The 18,357-nt window shown below is 39.1% G+C and overlaps 1 non-coding gene across 1 annotated transcript; it reads right to left on the bottom strand.

The window, feature by feature from the left end:
• Positions 1-6,720: 6,720 nt before the first annotated feature.
• On the bottom strand, positions 6,721-6,866 carry LOC112649551 (U4 spliceosomal RNA). The gene has a single exon (XR_003129620.1). It is a non-coding gene; the product is annotated as a U4 spliceosomal RNA (small nuclear RNA).
• Between the last annotated feature and the right edge of the window lie 11,491 nt (positions 6,867-18,357).

Genomic DNA, 18,357 nt, shown 5'->3' with positions numbered 1-18,357 from the left:
CCACACCTGCCCTCTAGCCCTTTGGGTCTTGCCTAGATTACATGTTTGTGTCAGACCCTTATCCATTTTAGGGAACCAGGACCCCTGAAAAAGACATGAATATGCTCTCTGGAAAAATGTCCAGACACAGACACACACACAGACACACACAGAAACACACACACACACACACACACACACACACACACACACACACACACACAAGTTGAATATAGTAGTAAAGACTTCCAGGACCTCATGATGAAAACACCCACTGTAATCTTGTCTGTGTAATTTCCAGTGCCTTTTCATACCTAACCTCTGGCTCTCACCCTCTTTTGGGCTCATCTTTTTGCCCTGAGCATCCAGGGCCACCTCTCTGGTCTCACTAACTGACTTCTTCTTCCCTTCTCCAAGATGGCCAGGAGTCACCACCACCAGTTACCATTGATACTGACAAACCCTGCTTGATAAAGCCCTGCAAAGTGAGGGAAAGTGATCAAACAATGTTTGAGGTATTATAAAGGAGGCTTTATCAGCCACATAGTCTCAAATGCCTTTTGATTCCAGGAAATCTACAAAGGATATGAGACACTGGAGAGTCTAGTCTTGCAATTCCTGCAGCAGTAAGTACCCCTGGGAATCTGAGGAAGGAGACAGTTAGGATGGGTGAGGCCACTCAAGCTCAGGACTGCTGACTGGGTCTTGAAATCTCATTTGGGGTCCAGACCACAGAGATAGACTGTCCTCATTACTCCCCCACAGGTACTACTTGGTCTATGACTCTGGAAACTGTCAGGGTCTCCTTGGTGCCTACCATGATGAGGCCTGCTTCTCCCTGGCCATTCCCTTCAACCCTGAGGACCCAGCCCATGAGCAGAACTCAGACTCTGCTCCTGGGCCTTGTGTCTCCCCAGGGGACACAAGGAAGCTCCTGGAAACACCCACACTGGCTAGACCACCACCTTCTGTTCCTCTTTCTCTCCTAGAAGCAACTTGTGCAAATACTTCAAGGAAAGCAGGAATATGAAGAAGCTCAAGGACCTCTGTGCATGTGTAATGGGGAAAATTAGGCAGGGAAAGGCAGTGTGAAGGGATAATTGTAGGGCCCAGGGTGTGGCCACCCCTGACCTTCACTTACTTTTTCCTTCCCCTAATAGCCCTGTGTGTTTTCCGGCTGAAGCATACAAAATATGACATCCTGTGCTCCCCCTATGTGCTGCTCACAACATAGCACGACCTCAGCTCCCTCGTGGTGGACATGTGGTTCCGGACGGTGAGCACCTGCTTCCTCCCAAGGGCAGCCCCAGAAAGCCACACAGGTGGGTAGGACATTTAGTTGATTTAACACCTGGGCTCTTCCCTTTCAGGAGAAGATTCTCTGCTTCTCTTTCAATGAGGTGTTCAAGGAAGGTGAATGTGCATAAAGCCCCTCCCCAGATGCTCCTCTGCTCCCTCTCTACTGGCTGGGCTCCCTCTCAGAACTCTCCCAGCTTCCCTGATCCCTTTCCTTTTCTTCATATTCCTGCTGTATTTTCCATCTTCCACTCTGCTTCCAAACCATCGTAGTATGACCTGCATCATGCATGTTTGCCATTCACAATTCAGGCATTAGGAACACAGGCTGTGGAGTTTGATGGCACTCATCCAAGGTCCTTACTCTGTGACCTTGGGCATTTAACCTGTAAGTTTCCTCGTGTGATAATGAAACTAATAGTATCTATCTCTTGGGTAACTGTGAAAAATGCATCAAATGACTCCTGAAGTGGTTTTCACAGGACCTGGCACATAGGATGGTCCTTGTAACCGAGAGCAGATTATTCCTATTGTTGCCATCCCCATACCAAACACTCTGACCTCCAGAGAACAATTGTCCCCTTCACGTGAATATCAAGTCAGACCCTGACTGAAGAATACTGTGTAAGGGTGTGAAGCACGTATGACTTTAAGGTAGTATTGTTTGTTGTTTGTTGTTGAAGTAGAAGGAATGTCTTGGTTCTGTTCGTGCCTTTACCTGGACTTCCATTGCTACCCCTAGGAGCAATTCTAGGTGAGTGGTATATTGTAGGTTGAACACTCAGCCCAGTCTGTGTTCAGTGGTGTGGGAATGTAGTGTTGTTGTTGGGATTTTCTCAGTATTGTAAAAAGCAAACAGGTACACCCGAAGTGTCTAGCTTGGTGGTCAAGGGCATGGGCTCTGGAATTAAAATGTGGGTTATCAAAAAAAAATGTGGGTTATCTTCCTGACCCCACTATTCACCAGGGGTATTACTTTGGTTAAGTCACATGCCCTCTCGGTGACTCAATATTTTCTTCTGAGAATGAAATTAGACTGTCTACTCCTTGGGCTGTTGTACAGAGTAAATGTAGGTATAAATTGTCCTTGGTTTGGGTGCAACTGGGTGACTCAGTTGGTTAGGCATCCCACTCTTGATTTCTGCTCAGATCACGATCTCAGGGTCATGCGATTAAGCCTGACATTTGGCTCTGTGCTCAGCGGGGGTCTGCTTCTCTCCCCCTCACTCTCCCTATGCCCTTCCCTGCCCCTGCACTCTCTTTCTAAAATAACCAAATAAATTTAAAAAAAATAAATAAAATTGTCCTTGGTTTGGGTATAAACCTATTAATGCAGAGAAGCTGGCAGACAATCTCCAAACGTTGACTCTGTGGGAAGGCTAGAGGTACCAGCCAAGGAGTCTGGGAGGCAAACAAAGTAGGGGTATGGTATGGAAGTTTTACACGCACTCATTTGTGTGTTAGAGTGTCTGTGTATAATATACGTGCATAATTTCATGCATTTTACCAACTATGTAGGCTTTGCGACTATCTCTACAAACAAAATACAAAACTGTGTCATTACCACAAACTTCCCTCATGCTACTCTTTATAGCCACACCTACCTTCTCCCTGGCCCCATATCCCTAATCTCTGTCAAACACTATCATAATTTCAAAAGTGTCATATAAGTAGAATCATATAGTATATAACCTTTTTAAATGGATTTCTTTCACTTAGCATAATTCCCCTGAGAGCCATCCAAGTTGTTAAGTGTATTGATAATCTGTTCCTTTTTATTGCCAAATAGAATTCCATTGTATGGATATATCACTGTTTGTTTAGCCATTCACTTATTGAAGGACATCTGGGCTGTTTCTACTTTTTTAACTATTATGAATAAAACCGTTATGAACATTCATGTACAGGTTTTCAGGTGAACACAAATTTTCATTTCTTTGGGTAAATTGCCTAGAGTGCAATTGCTGTATTATCCATTAATTACCTGCTTAGCTTTGAGGAAAAAATGCCAGATTGCTTTCCAGAGTGCCCCTACCATTTTGTATTCTCACTAGCAATATCTGAGTGACTCAGTTTATCCATAGACTTGTCTGCATTTGGTGTTGTCACTATGTTTTAAGCCATTCTAATAAGTATGTTCATATTTTATTGTGCATTTCCATGATGACTAAAGATGCTAAATATTTTTTCATATGCTTACTTTCCATCAGTAAAATCTCAGGTTCTTGAGTTTTGTGCATTGTCTAATTGGATTAAGAGGCCAGATGGTAGCTTCTGAGCCCTGGCTCAGGCTACCAGTCAAAATAAGAGAGGGTGAGGCTCCTCAAAACTTACTTTTCTTGGCACAGGGGGCCCAAACTGAGGCTGACGCTATTTAATGTTCCTCAAATTAAGATGTATCTTGGGACACCTGGGTGGCTCAGTAATTGAGCATATGCCTTCTGCTCAGGGCCTGATCCCAGGATCCTGGGATCAAGCGTTGAATTGGGCTTCCCGCAGGGACCCTGCTTCTCCCTCTGCGCCTATCTCTCTCTGCCTCTCTCTATGTGTCTCTCATAAATAAATAAATAAATAAATAAATAAATAAATAAATAAATACAATCTTTAAAAAAATTAAGATGTATCTTGGATTTGTAATGGGATGGAGTTGGGAAAATCTCTGGGTCCATCAGTGGGGATCTGGATAGAAGAAAAAAAGGGAGCTGTGGGATGAAGATAAACAGTGGAAGGAGAGATATATGGGGTGGAGGGAAATGCCTTCTACATGATCCTAGATCCAATGCTCTCAACCTCCTCTATAGGATGCAAAACATTTTTCTCTTAGACTTGTGGTTTTCAACTCTGGATATACAGTAAAATCCCCTCCAGTGCCCAGACTTGAGAAACTGAATCAGAATCTCTAGGGGTAGATCCAGTCATCAGTATTTTTTTTTTATTGGTGTTCAATTTACTAACATACAGAATAACCCCCAGTGCCCGTCACCCATTCACTCCCACCCCCCGCCCTCCTCCCCTTCCAACACCCCTAGTTCGTCATCAGTATTTTTAAGGCTCCCCAGTTGATTCTCAAGAGCTGTCATAATGAAAGCCTTATCTAATGGTATATTAGTTTGCTAGGGCAGAGATACCATAGACTGAGTGGCTTAACAACAGAAACTTATTTCTCAAGTTCTGAAAACTAGAAATCCAAGATCCAAGTATTTGTAACATTGGTTTCTTGTGAGGCCTCTCTTTTTGCCTTGCAGGTAGTCACCCTCTTTCTTGCTCCTTCTTTACATGGTCATCCTTCTGTGCATATGCAACCTTGGTATCTCTCCATATTTCCTAAACTCCTCTTATAGGGACTCTAATTATATTGGATTAGGGTCTACCCTAATGGCCACATTTTAACTTAGTTACCTCTTTAATGGCTGTATCTTCAAATCCAGTCATGTTCTGGGTATAGGGGGTTAGAGCTTCAACATATGAATTTGGCTGGGACACAGTTCAGTCCACAACAGATGGTGTAAGAGCTACCTTGGTCTGAGAAGTTCAGCTGCCTTTTATCTTTTTTCCTATAACTACCACACGGTACTTTTACAATCACCTTGTTGGGCAGAAGTTGGTCATGTGGCCTCACATAGCTGCAAAAAAGGCTACAAATATGGTCTTTTACTGGGAACACTACTATCCCCAATAAATTTTGGATTCTATTATTAAGAAAGAAGGATAATTGGTATAGAATATATGCTACACTTTTATACTCAAGGCAACTAGAAGCACTCCCTCAATTTATTATGGACTTTCTACCCAATTTTCAAACCGCAATTTTCATGGGTTCAAACAAAACTACTATTTTAGAAATATCTAAGATCACTTTCCCATCCTCCCAAATCCCATGTTCCAGACTGCTTGGCTCATCACACCTTAGCATGCATCTTTTTAATCAATGTCATTCATTCATTCAACAAATATTTAGAAATTACCAATACGTGAGAGGCACTGTGATAGGTACTATAGATAAAGAAGAGAACCTGAAATACATGGCCCTGGTTCCCATTGAGCTTATATTTTAAAGGGTTGATATCCTCAGGGATGGAATATTATTAAGAAAATAATATGGGGAAATACGATAGAGAGATACTAGGATGGGGAAGGCAGGGAAGAATTTTCTGAAGAAATGACTTTTATCTGATACTCAATAAGAAGTAGTCAGCTGTGGGAAGATATAGAACCTCAGGGAACAGCAGAGGGATCACCAAAAGAGAGGCCCTAAAGTATGAACAAGCTTGGCACATTTAGGAAATAGCTTGGAAGTCAATGTGCCTTAGGACAACAGTGTTAGGAAATGAGATTAGAGTAGTAGGAGGGGCCAGGTCACAGAAGGCCTTATGGGCCATGGGAAACACTTGGGGTTTTGTTCTTACTAAGATGGCACCATTGAGGCATTTTAAGTAAGGAAGAAATATTATCAGAATCTGCTTTATTAAAGGTCACTCAAAATGTTCTTTATAGAACAGACTGAAATATAGGAGCAAGGAAATGAGGTAGGAAATTACTACAGATGTGAGAGTGAGAAGTTACAGTGGCATGGACCAGAATCTTAGCAATGGAAGGGGTGAGGAGTTTGAAATGAGATATTTTTCAGAAGTACTAAACTTGTGGTGAAGGATAGAAAGTAATCAAGTGTGTCTTTTGGAATGTGGATCTTTGCAACTGGGTTAGGATGGTTTTCTTAAATGTGGAATTGAGTAGAGGGTCAGGTTTAGTGCAATGCCAGGAAATTGACAGTTCTGTTTTGGTCATGTTGTTTGTGGAGCCTATGAAAAAATCTGGGTGGAGCCATGTTGTTGGATATATATAAGTCTGGATTTCCTGAGAATACTCTTGGCTACAGCAAAAACAAAACAAAACAACTATACAATTTAACAGAAAATTCAATCATAAAATACTTGATTCCACATATAAGCAAGACTCCGCTGTAAATTCTGGAAAGGATACATGCCACTGATCCAGGATAGAGGTGACAATATGAAGAAAGACTCAGAGTCTCACTGAATTTTAATCTGGGTGACAGTGGGACCAAGACTCAGACTCGGATTCAAACTGGAATTGGACTCAGACTCGGACCCCGAGGCTTTGTCTCCTCCAGTTTTTATCAAGAAATCTAGCAGATTGGCTATAGGAATGATTAACTTTGGGAAGCAGAGAAAAACATGTTTACTTCAAAAGATAAAAGAATAGACTATTGACTCAAAGAAGGGGGAGCAAAGGAGCTGTATCTGGAGAACAATGTGGTCAAGAGCCAGTATGCTGACTCAGGACCTTCCGTATCCCCACTGTGCTGAGGACTACACGATTCAGTTCTCAGGCTCTGCAGCTGGTTCCCCACAAATACAAAAACTTTTAAAAATCAATTTTACTGAGCTATAGCTTATATTCAATATAATGCATCCACTTTGGGTGTATAATTCAATAAATTTGGATAAATTCATTCTCACATGTAACCCCTACGGTGGAAATATAGAACATTGGTATGAAGGCTTTTCAATTAGCAATAATCGCGCCTGGGATAAACCTCATTGGCTACGATACTGCCACTGCACAAAGCTGGTATGAAGGCTTTTAAGATCCCTGTCACTTTCTTCATGAAGCTCATCATGTTGCTAGAGAGAAAATCATGCATGCATGTAAATTAGAGAAAGATATAAAGAAGTAAAGGATAAGTTTCAATAACTATAACAGTTCTTGAAGAATGGCACTTTGGTGAAGATATCCATTGTAAAATGCTGGCTCTAATGCAAATATATTTGGGGCAGGAAGCTTGCCATCAACATAAAAGTCAAGGGAGAAATCAGGCCAGGACACAAGACTTTCATTTCCCCAAATATCTCACCAATATGAAGTGCCCATAATTATTCACAACCTTGGCTTAAAATATTTGGAATATCTTTGGAACATAAGTAACAAAATGCACATAAATTTTTCAAGAGTGACATTTATGGGATATGTAGAAAGCCAGCACTCCACAAACATAAGTTTATGGTGTCATTTTAAGATTTTCTGGCTACCACCTCATAAGAAGACAGGGAACTTCAGGACAAATGAGGGATTAGCAAAGCAAGTACTCAATATCCTCCCAACTCCTCTGTTTTTTTTTTTCTAACCTGACAAGAGAAAGATTTCCTTCCTTTAGGATATCCAAAAATCATTTTGTGATGGCAAGCCCCATCAGGAAGCCCATGACATTTGTTTTAGCCCAGAGAAAAGGAGGGCTTTATTGGGAACATGAGTTCAACTAGAGATTGGAGGAAAACCTAGAAAATGGTGTGTGTGTGTGTGTGTGTGTGTGTGAGGGAGATATAAACAAAGTCCATGGGCTAGTAAATTTTTAATATCTGTGTTTATTCATATTGATGGTAACGTGTACAAAGTGGCCATAGTGGGAGAGATAGAGGTTTATACCTGCGTCTAATAGTATGGGTCTTGACTTATCCTGGTGGATACAACTCTGCTACTGTTGAATGTTTAATCTTCCAGGAACAGAAACCAATGCTGAGCACCAAATATGGGACTGTTTGAATAGATTGTGCCTTTTCACTCTGAAAAAGCCAATGGCTCTTTTGAAAGGAATATATACATACTGTGGGTAATGGCCTGCAGGGTCTTAGCCATCACCTTTATCTGAGAGTATATAGTGTTTGATCTACTGTCATGGAATTCCCAGAAAACATTATATCAAACAAAAAGACACACTTTATAGCAGCAACATATGGAAATGGACCCACTAACATGGAATTTACTGGTCATATGACAGTTTGAACCACCCAGAAGCTGCTGCTGCCTAATAAAGGATTAGAATGGATTGCTGAACACCAAGGTGAAGTCCTGTTTAAAGGCAGTATTTTAATACCATTGGGAGTCATCATCTAGGACTCAGTATATACCATGAGTAAAAGACTTTTTGTATGATTCTGGTCCTCAAAAAGGATAGCATATGGATCTGGAAAACAAGGGTGTGTAAGTAGGACCCCTCACTTGCCATCATTCCAATTTGGGTTCCTGATTTCTAGAACTCTGGGTTATCGAATTATAAAGTATAAATTCTACTCATGCACTTTGTCCTCCTTGTGCTTATCAACCGTCCTGAAAAAAGAAGAGTCACTCTCCTGGCAGAGGTAATTTACTCTTATCAGGAGAATGTATGGACATTATTACACATTGAGGGCAGGAAGAAATATATTTGGCTACCAAGCAATCCACTGAATGCTTCTTGGTACTCCCCTGCCCAGTTTTGACAGTAAAAGGACCATGGAGAAACCCTGGCCAGGGAAGAATAAGATGACCAGGGATGAGGGTCTAAATAATGCCCATTACAACCACCAGACTTGAGGGCTGAAGATGAAGGGAATCTAGAATGTGTAGTAGAAGAAAGATATGGGTATTAGTTGTGGCTGCAAGACCAGATACAGGTATGGGCTGGTAATTATTATCTTCTAAGTTTCCTTCAGTTATACAGACCCACTGGGTTTTCTGGACATATGTGGAGAAGTGGATCCAATCAGAAAAATTGGTAGAGACAGTGAGGAAATCAGAGTCATGTTGCCTTGATATCCCCTTCAGAATTGCCTGTGGCAATTGATATCAGCAGATAGCCTGCAGCTATCAACGGTTTCTGGGATAGCCTCTACCACAGAAAGCTGTCTTGACCATAGTCATGCCCTTCCTATGGTGTTCCTCACTGATGGAGGTAGGGTAGTCCCAATGCCTGACAAATCTAGCAGAACGTTTTAGCTCCTCAACTCCACATGGAGTGGGCAAAAGCTATTACTAGGTTTGCATCATAGCCTGACTTTTCCTTGATTTAATCCTACTTCTTTCTCCTCCAATCTATAGTTTTTTGTCCCTATGGAACTCTGTAATAAATATCCAGCATACTAAATTCAATCTTAAAGATTGTTTCCTGAGACCACCTTGGGACCCCTTCCAGCTCTTCTGAATGAGAATTTGCATATTTGTCTGTTTTTGTTTAATGCTATATTTCAAGCATCTAGAAGCGTACCTGCAACATAGTAGAACTTCAATAATTATTGGTTGAATGGGAATGTAAAATGGCACAACCACTTTGTGGGTTTTTTTTTGTTTTTTAAGATTTTATTTATTTATTCATGAGAGACAGAGAGAGAGAGACACAGGCAGAGGGAGCAGGCTCCATGCAGAGAGCTAGACATGGGACTCGATCCCGGGTCTCCAGGATCACGCCCTGGGCTGAAGGCAGCGCTAAACCGCTGAGCCACCTGGGCTGCCCGGTACAACCACTTTAAAGAACAGTTTAAAAGTTTTTAAAAAGTTAAACTTATACTGTACCTACCAATATAATACATCCATTCCACTTCTAGATGATATTCAAGAGAAATGAAAGCATATGTCCAGCCAAGGACTTGTGCATAAATTTCATAACAGCTTTATTCATATAGCTCAAAACTAGAAACGAGTGAAACATCTACCACTTGGTGAATGGAAAAACAAATTGTGGAGTACTTCTCAGTAAAAAGGAACAAACTATTGATACACTTTAACTACATGGATGAATCTTAAAGTAATTGTGCAAAATCAAATAATCTAGAAGGGAAAGAGTATAGACTGTATTTTTCCATTATATAAAGGCTAGAATATACAAACTGATTTATAGTAACAGAAAGCAAATCAGTGCTTGTTTGGGAGTGGTGGAGGGGTGTAGGAAGGAATGGGGAAGAATTAGAAAGGAACATGAGATATTTGGGGGGTTCATTACCTTTATAGCAGTTATGATTGCATGTATGTGTCAAAACTTAACAAGCTGTTCAATTTAAATATACAGTTAATTGCATGCCAATTATACACAAAAAATTCTGTTAAAATAATCATTGGTTGGATAAAAGAATGAACTCATAGCCTAGGACAGTTGTTTCCCAGAAACCTACCTCAAATGTACATTCTCTGTTTCAAATTTCACAACTGAGTAATCAGGCCCCCAAATTTTCACTCTCTGGGAATCTTAGGAATGGGCTTCAGAAACATAATTGACCTCTCTATCCTTACCTTTTATATAGAAGACCCAACAAACACAATTCCCCCACCCAAGCATTGGTAAATACTGGTATTATGAAGGAAAGGATTTTTAGACAAACAGCTTTGATCTGGCCAAAAATAGGCAGCAGGGAACACACTTGACGTTTCATGGGGAAAAATGGACTTGCTGTAATTGTTGGCACTAGCCAGAAACATCATAGCTCCAGCCTACACCATCTGTTGAAAAGGGATATTGTGGGCCATGGGCTGGAAAAATCCCTGTGGTGAAGGAGAGCTATATTGGAAGTTTTGAGAAGGAAATGAGAAAATCAATGCGACAATGGAAAAAGAAAAACATTTATTATATGCAACTCTCATACTTTAAAGAGAGGGGGATATAAAAAAGGAATCTCTATGAGCTAAAACAGGGTGATGTATGTGAGGATTCAGACATAAGAAGCTGAGAGAAGTAAATGGCTCTGCTTAGGACAGAGAGTTGGAGAGAAGGAGATGGTTCAAGAAAGACAGGGGCTGATGCTCTTCCATCTCCTAAGACTGCACGGAACAGAGGCAAGACTGCCTGCTGAAGAGTTTGATAAAGGTTTATTGTATAATGTGCCAGGTAACCTCTTTCATTGTACCCCTGAGGATATCAATAAAAGACATCTTGAATATGTTTGTAATTAAATTTATCATTGGTTGAGGGGTGGGAGATCGATTTCAGCACCTGCTGTCAGAAGTGACCCTAAGTGCTCCAATAATATACTGCATCAATAAGGTTGCTGCCGGTATTGTAAATTATTTCAACCAAAGTTGAGTGATTAAATATGGGCTTTACCTTCAGAGAAATGGAGTAATTTTGAAGAAGCTTAGAGAGACGTTTCAAACTTGCCACAAGCACAGCTGCCGCAGATGCTCCAACCTTCTTCAGAGAGGTTTTAAAAATATTGAATGAATTTTGGCAGGTACCTGCTGCTTCCCACTCTTACTCAGTGCTTGCCCCCTGTTGTGCCTGCTCAATTGACTGCCTGCCAGTCCTAAGAAGAGAAGATCTAGATTGCTCTGGTCTTTTTTTGGCAGCTTGGTTTGAAAACAAACAAAGAAACAAACATTTACCCCTCTCCAATGCCCACAGAATGTTGAACTACCTGGTTTAGGATAAGGTGCAATGGCTATTACAGTAACCAGTAAAATAGAGTGAGGAAGTAAAAAAACTTGGGTTAATGTTAAGCCTGAGGTGGGAATCCCAGCTGTTTCAAATAGTACAAAATGTAAGGGTGATTAAATGCTCTGTTTTAGATGCCTTTAACGAATCCTCCAGTAATCAGATTCATACTCTGGTCTTTGCCTTGAAAAGTACTTAATACTACCAGTTTCTGAATCTTTTAGGAGTCTGCAATTTGTTTCCTAGGGACTTGGTGTTTAGTTCTTGTGGTCTGCTCAAGAGTTATTACAGATCCCTCTGTTTCCCAGCTTCCAAAATTTTGCTCAGATTTTTTTTTGTCTGACTCCTTTTGCCCCGCCTCTCCTTCATTTGAGGAGGTTTTCTACTGGGATCAAAAAAGCATTTGTATTCAAATTTCCAGGAATAAGCAGAAGTTCATGGATAGATTTTTCTAATAGTTTACTATGCTTTCATTTCTGGAATAAATCCTTTGTGATCATATTTCTTTATAAGACATTGGTTAGTTCAATTTGGTTATATTTTATTTAGAATTTTATATCTATGATTATACATGTACTATAATTTTCCTTGTTTATATTGTCTTTTTCTAATGCTTTAGTGTCCAATTTAACTAGCCTTATAAAAGACAATTTTTTTATCTTATTGATATTAATGATAAATGTTTTCTCATCTGGGCAAATTAATGGATATAAATACATCTGAATGAACAGAAAGAAGAATATTCTTAACTTATGGAAAGGGACCATTACTATTTCAAAAGAACTGCTCTATGAAAGGAGGCAAAAAAAAAAAAACCCCTCTTAGTACATGGACTATTACCAATGAAACCGATAAAAGACTGCTTTGTTCAGGGGATTTCATTAAAATGGCTTTCTTAGTTTTAAAGTCCATCTTGAGGAAAAGCCAATAAATTGTTTTTTTTTCCAATAAATTGTTTTTTTATTAGATATTAGTGTTTTATTAAGTTTTTATCTAAATTCCAGTTATTTAACATACAGTGTAATATTAGTTTCAGGTATACAATATAGTGATTCAGATTGACTAAAATCAACAATGCAAGAAACAACAGGTGTTGACAAGGATTTGGAGAAAGGGAAACCCTCTTGCACTGTTGGTGGGAATTGGGCAAACTGGCACAGACACTCTGGAAAACAAAAATTATGTTTGGTGTAATTTAGAATTCCTGAGGCCCAGCAAAAGCAGAAATAAGATCATGAGTTAACAACTGTATTAGGGTTCTCCAGAGAAACAAAAGCAATAAAAGGTGATAGATGATAGATAGATAGCTAGATAGATAGATGATAGATGATTAGATAGATAGATAGATAGATAGATAGATAGATAGATAGATGATAGATAGATAATAGATTAAAAGGTTTATTATAAGGAATTGGCTTATACAATTATGGAGGCTGAGAAGTCCCACAAATACTTCAAGCTGGAGACCCAGGAAAGCTGATTGTGTAGTTTCAGTCTGCGTCTGAATGTCTGAGAACTAGGAGAACTGGTTATACAAGTTATAGTCCAAATCTGAAATCTTGAGAACCAGGGGAGTTGATGGCATAAGTCCCAGTCCAAGGATGAGAGAATACCAATACTCAGCACAATAGTCAGGCAAAGAGAGAGAATTTTTCCTTCCTCTGCTTTTTTTTAATTTTATTCAGGCAGTCAACCAATTAGATTATGGCCACCCACATTGAAGAGGAAAAATCTGCTTTACTCAGTTTATCAACTCAAACGCTAATCTCATCCAGAAATAGCTTCACAGACACACTCAGAAATAACATTTTACCAAAATATCTGGACACCCTGTGACCTTGTCAACTTGACACATAAAATTGACCATCATGATGATTCTCATCTAAATCACCTAGTAGCAAGGCATGGCATATAAAGAGATAACATGGGCAGAGAAGTAACTGTAGATATCTTGTCAAAAATTGCAGGGTGGAAGGAAGAACAAGGGAGAACTTTGGGACTCTCTCCTGAGTCTGCCACTGTGAAGAGTGGTTCTGGCCTGACCTGGGAGGAAAGTTGAGCACCGTGAAGATCCACTCATGATTTTTCTTTTATCTTACAATAGTACAATTGAGGTGAACAGGCAAGACTCTTTAAATCTCATGGATTGTGAGATGCAGAGCCTACTGAGGAAAGCTCAATTGTGCATGCTCAGGAGGAGTTCTCTCTTAATACCTCGCAGTTGAGGGTAAGTGATCTGGAACCAGAGGGAATGAAGGATCAAAACATGTGCCCAAATTCACTGGTGGAACAACTTATAATCTTTGAGAGGCCTTGAAACCATTGCTTTGAGTTCCTTAGATAAGAAAGCACCCGGTATAATTCAGAGCTAAATATTCAGTTGAAATGCTTAAAAGTATTATTTATGCTCTTAGATGTGGCAGACATGTACAAGAGATGCTGAGGAAGATTTAAGAAGTGCCACTGTAGGGATGGCCAGTGAGTCTGAACCAAGCTAGTGACTAGAAAAGAGAGCTAAGGGTACATTGCCACTGATCTTACATTTGTTCTGATGCACTGAACTGAAAGTCAAGGTCACAGATCATCATCTTATTTACTCACAAGAGATCAAAGCTATAGGGATTGAAGTTAATTTACAACTTAAAAACACCAATGGAGAGGAATGAATTTAGACCTCATCTACACCTATAGTCATTACTCAAACATTGGAAGAGACAGAGGCAGACCAACTCATGGCCAATCCTAAGGCAAGGGCCTCAGTATAACTTATAACCTGTGGAAATATCCAAGGGCTTTATTGTGGGTAGTTTATTTGGTTTCTCACACTTGTCTGAGTTTCCTTCTTACATATTTCAGAGACTTGAGAAGCATCTGTTCTCTGTTATAGGATACTAGTCATTAACCACATGTCATTCTGTAGCCTTTAGGATTTCCTTGGAAAGCTGGAGCTGGAATTCTTCCAAGAAGTAACCCTACATCTTTGGACACGGTTCCACTTCCAGTTCTTTACATAGATAGTGGAAATGAATAACCAGGTAACCTCTTAATGACCCACAGCCCCAGTGCTTCCCTTTTGACTGCTTCTTCCTATTGAGTAAGCTAGATCACCTTCAGAAGTTTCACTTAATCTTTATCTACCGTCAGGCCACCTATATAATATGCTCAGGGAGTGTATGTAAAGGTTTTTCTGAAGATACAAAGGCCAAGATATCCAGTATGCCTCTCTGAACCTCATCAAGTTAGAGGCAAGCATAGGGTTCCCTTCCATAAATTTTTGCTGAATCACTTGGGACCACTGGCTCCACGACTAGGGTCTTGGTCTGCCAGGGGCTATTAACCATGAGAGAGAAGAAAGATATATACATGGAATATAACTAATTCATTCATTCATTCAAGCATCCAGTGCAGGTCAAGCATAATGATAAGAAGGGAAATAGGACCATGAAAAATTCAGGCAATGCCTCTGTCTTCCTGGAGCTTAAGAGTCTATATAGAGAAGTGCAAGGTGCTCTGGAGTAAGGGAGATAATTGGGCCCCTAAAGTGTCTAACCCCAGTTTACAAGGTCAACTCTTCCTCTTCTGCATGTCTTATAGACAATGCTGTGGCATGACCTAGAATAGAAAGCTGTTCACCAGGAGCCTCTCCATTGTGTAAATAAAAGGCTGAGGAACGATCTTTCCAAACATTCTACCCAATAAAACACTTAGGCCTTATTATGTGCAGAAATATACTTAAATTTCATTTAATTCTTCCAATAATTTGAGGATCGTGACTAATTATTTTAAGTCCATATGTAATTAGGAAACTAAAGTTAAGGAAAATTGAGTGTCTTGAAAGAAAATAGAAGGCATATTGATAACAGGAAAAGTTAAACTTTAAGCTATGAATTATTAACTTGTGTAATATACTGATTCCCATCCTTCAGATTCAGGCTAAGGTAGTGGCAAAACAAATTTCCCAGTCCAGTACTTGGGAGTTATTGACCATTTGAGAATCTGGAGAAGCTGTAGAATAAAGAAGTCTAACATGCCATCCTCCTGCCTGCTCTGTTTCATTGTTCTTGCTTCTGCTCTCTTGTCATCTTAACATGGGCTTGGTTTTGACTGAATTATGTTCTCCCAAAAGTCATATCTTGAAGCCCTAATTCCCAATGCCTCAGAATATAACTATATCTGGAAATATATCTTTAAAGAAGTGATTAAACTAAAGTGAGGCTGTTATATGCCTTAATCCATTCTGACTGGTGTCTTCATAAGAAAAGGAGTTTAACAAAAAGCATAATCAGACCTATAAATACAGAGAACAAACCAAGGTTGCCGGAGGGGAGAGAAGTAGGCACACAGGCAAACTGAGTGAAGGGGAGTGGGAAATACAGATTTCCAGTTATGGAAAGAATTAGGAATAAAAGGCACCACATAGGGAATATAGTCAGTGATATCTTAATAGCACAATATGGTTATACTTCTTTGTACATGGCATAACCAGTAGAGAAGTTGAATAACTATGTTGTACACATGAAACTAATGTAACATTGTGTGTCAAATATACTCAAATATAAAAATTTTAAATAAGTCCATTTTTTAAAAATAATTGAAGACACACACATGACACCAGTAGCGTGCATGCACAGAGGAACAACCATGTGAAGAGACAGCAAGAGGGAAGACATCTGCAAACCAAGGAAAGAAGCCTCAGAAGAAACCAAATATATCAACACCTTGATTTTGGACTTCTAAGCTTCCAGAACTGTGAGAAACAAATTTCTGTTTTTAAACCATCTAGCCTGAGGTATTTTTGTCATGGTAGCCCAAAAAGTCTAATACAAGCATTATGAACATGTTGCAGAGTTTTGCAGGTTATAAAGCAGGTACAGAAAAAAAAGCCTGTATATAAAGCCTGTCACAGAAAAGATGAAGATAAAGTGATAAAACTATCAAGGACCAGTAAAACTAAGAGAAAGATGGTTTATTTGTAGTAGTGTCAGGGAAAATAGACATTAAGTATTATTTGAAATAAAAAAGGCTACCATATAATTATAAAAGAAAATGTATTAAAAAGATAGAAATTCTGAATTTACATTCAGCTGATAACATAGCTTCAGAAATATATAAAGCAGTAAGTAACAAAGTTACAAGTAACAGTAAAAGTCATTTTTGTTTATACAACAAGGAAATTGATTTGCTTATATAATCAAGAGTCTAGGAGTAGAGGAGGCTTCAGCGTTAATTGATCCAGTGACTCAAACATATAAAGATTCAGGCTCAAACTTGAACCAATCACTGTGTCCAGGGGCATAGGTTTACTGGATTCAATTAGACTAACTCTGGACCCACTCTTAGAACTAGTGGTCAAATTCCTCCCAAACACAGAACTGTATGAGAGAAGAGGTATGCTAGTGAAAATTTGAGCCCAATAGAAAGGTGAGGAAAGAATACTGTGTAGATAGATAAAGATGTCACCTGCAGGAACCAACTCAAAGCACATTTATCAATATAAGCATAATACCCACAATACTTAACCTCTACTCGTTTTCAAATACTCTCTATCCAGTAAACAAAGACAGATATTTCTATTCAGGAACTACTAACACTGAATTAGTGAATGTGTAGTTACAAAGCACTAAAGCTCTCACTCACACAGTATAAATTTTGGAAGAATCTCAAAGACATTCAATGTGGTATGCTTAAATCTCATTTTCTTTCTCAAGTTTTCGCAGGGCTTTTCTTCACTGTTATATTTATATGTTGTTGTATAAGGATAGTTTTACAATAAGAGAATGAATTCTTCATAGTTACTGTTTTACAAGCTTTATCAGTCTGTAAAAATATAACAGAGATTTTTTTTAGATTTTATTTATTTATTCATGAGAGATACACAGAGAGAGGCAGAGACATAGGCAGAGGGAGAAGCAGGCTCCCTGCAAAGAGCCTGATGCGGGACTCGATCCTGGGACCCCAGGATCATGCCCTGAGCCAAAGGCAGATGCTCAGCCACTGAGCCACCCAGGCATCCCAACACAGATTTCATAAAGGTATGAAAGATAGGAGCAAAGAAAATTATCACCATTTATAGTCATCAAAAATTTTCTCTAAAGAACATCATTAAATTTCAACATGGAATATCTTTAAAAGCTCTGGCCTTTTAGAAGAAAGTCAGTCTCATATAAATGTACTAAAATTAAAGAATATATTCCATTAATATACATATTTGTAAATATAGGCATACCTCAAAAGTTGCAGGTTTGGTTCCAGAACACAATAAAGTGAATATCTCAATGAAAGGAGTCAAATGAATTTTTCAATTTCATAATGGATATAAAAGTTATGCTTACACTAAACTACAGTCTATTATGTGCAATACCATTATGTAAATAAATTTATATACCTTAATTTAAATATACTTTATTGCTAAAAAATGCTAATCCATAACCTGAGGTTTCACTGAGTCACAATCACTGACCACAGTTTACCATAATAATGAAAAAGTTTAAAATATTGTGAGAATTACCAAAATGGGGCATAGAGTCACAAAATGAGCAAATACTATTGGAAAAATGCCAAATGCCAAAATGTGAGAAAGTGTTGCCAAAAACCTTCAATTTGTAAAAAACACAGTATCTATAAAGCACAATAAAGCAAAATACAATAAAACAAGGTATACCTATAGGTTAAAAGGAATATTTGTCTTAACAGAAAATACACATGTGAAAGAAAATCTAAAATAAGATAATAATTCAAACTGCAAATATACAGATATGAAAACCAAACATCAAGATAAAATATAAACTATGGGGTGCCTGGGTAGCACAGTGGGTTAAGCATCTGCCTTCAGCTCAGGTCCTGATCCCAGCCAGGGTCCTTGGATCAAGCCCCATATTGGGAATTTC

Source organism: Canis lupus, chromosome X (assembly GCF_003254725.2).
Source record: "Canis lupus dingo isolate Sandy chromosome X, ASM325472v2, whole genome shotgun sequence".
NCBI lineage: Eukaryota > Metazoa > Chordata > Mammalia > Carnivora > Canidae > Canis > Canis lupus.
Note: the sequence above shows the minus strand (reverse complement) of the source record. Positions and strands in the feature narration are given on the sequence as shown.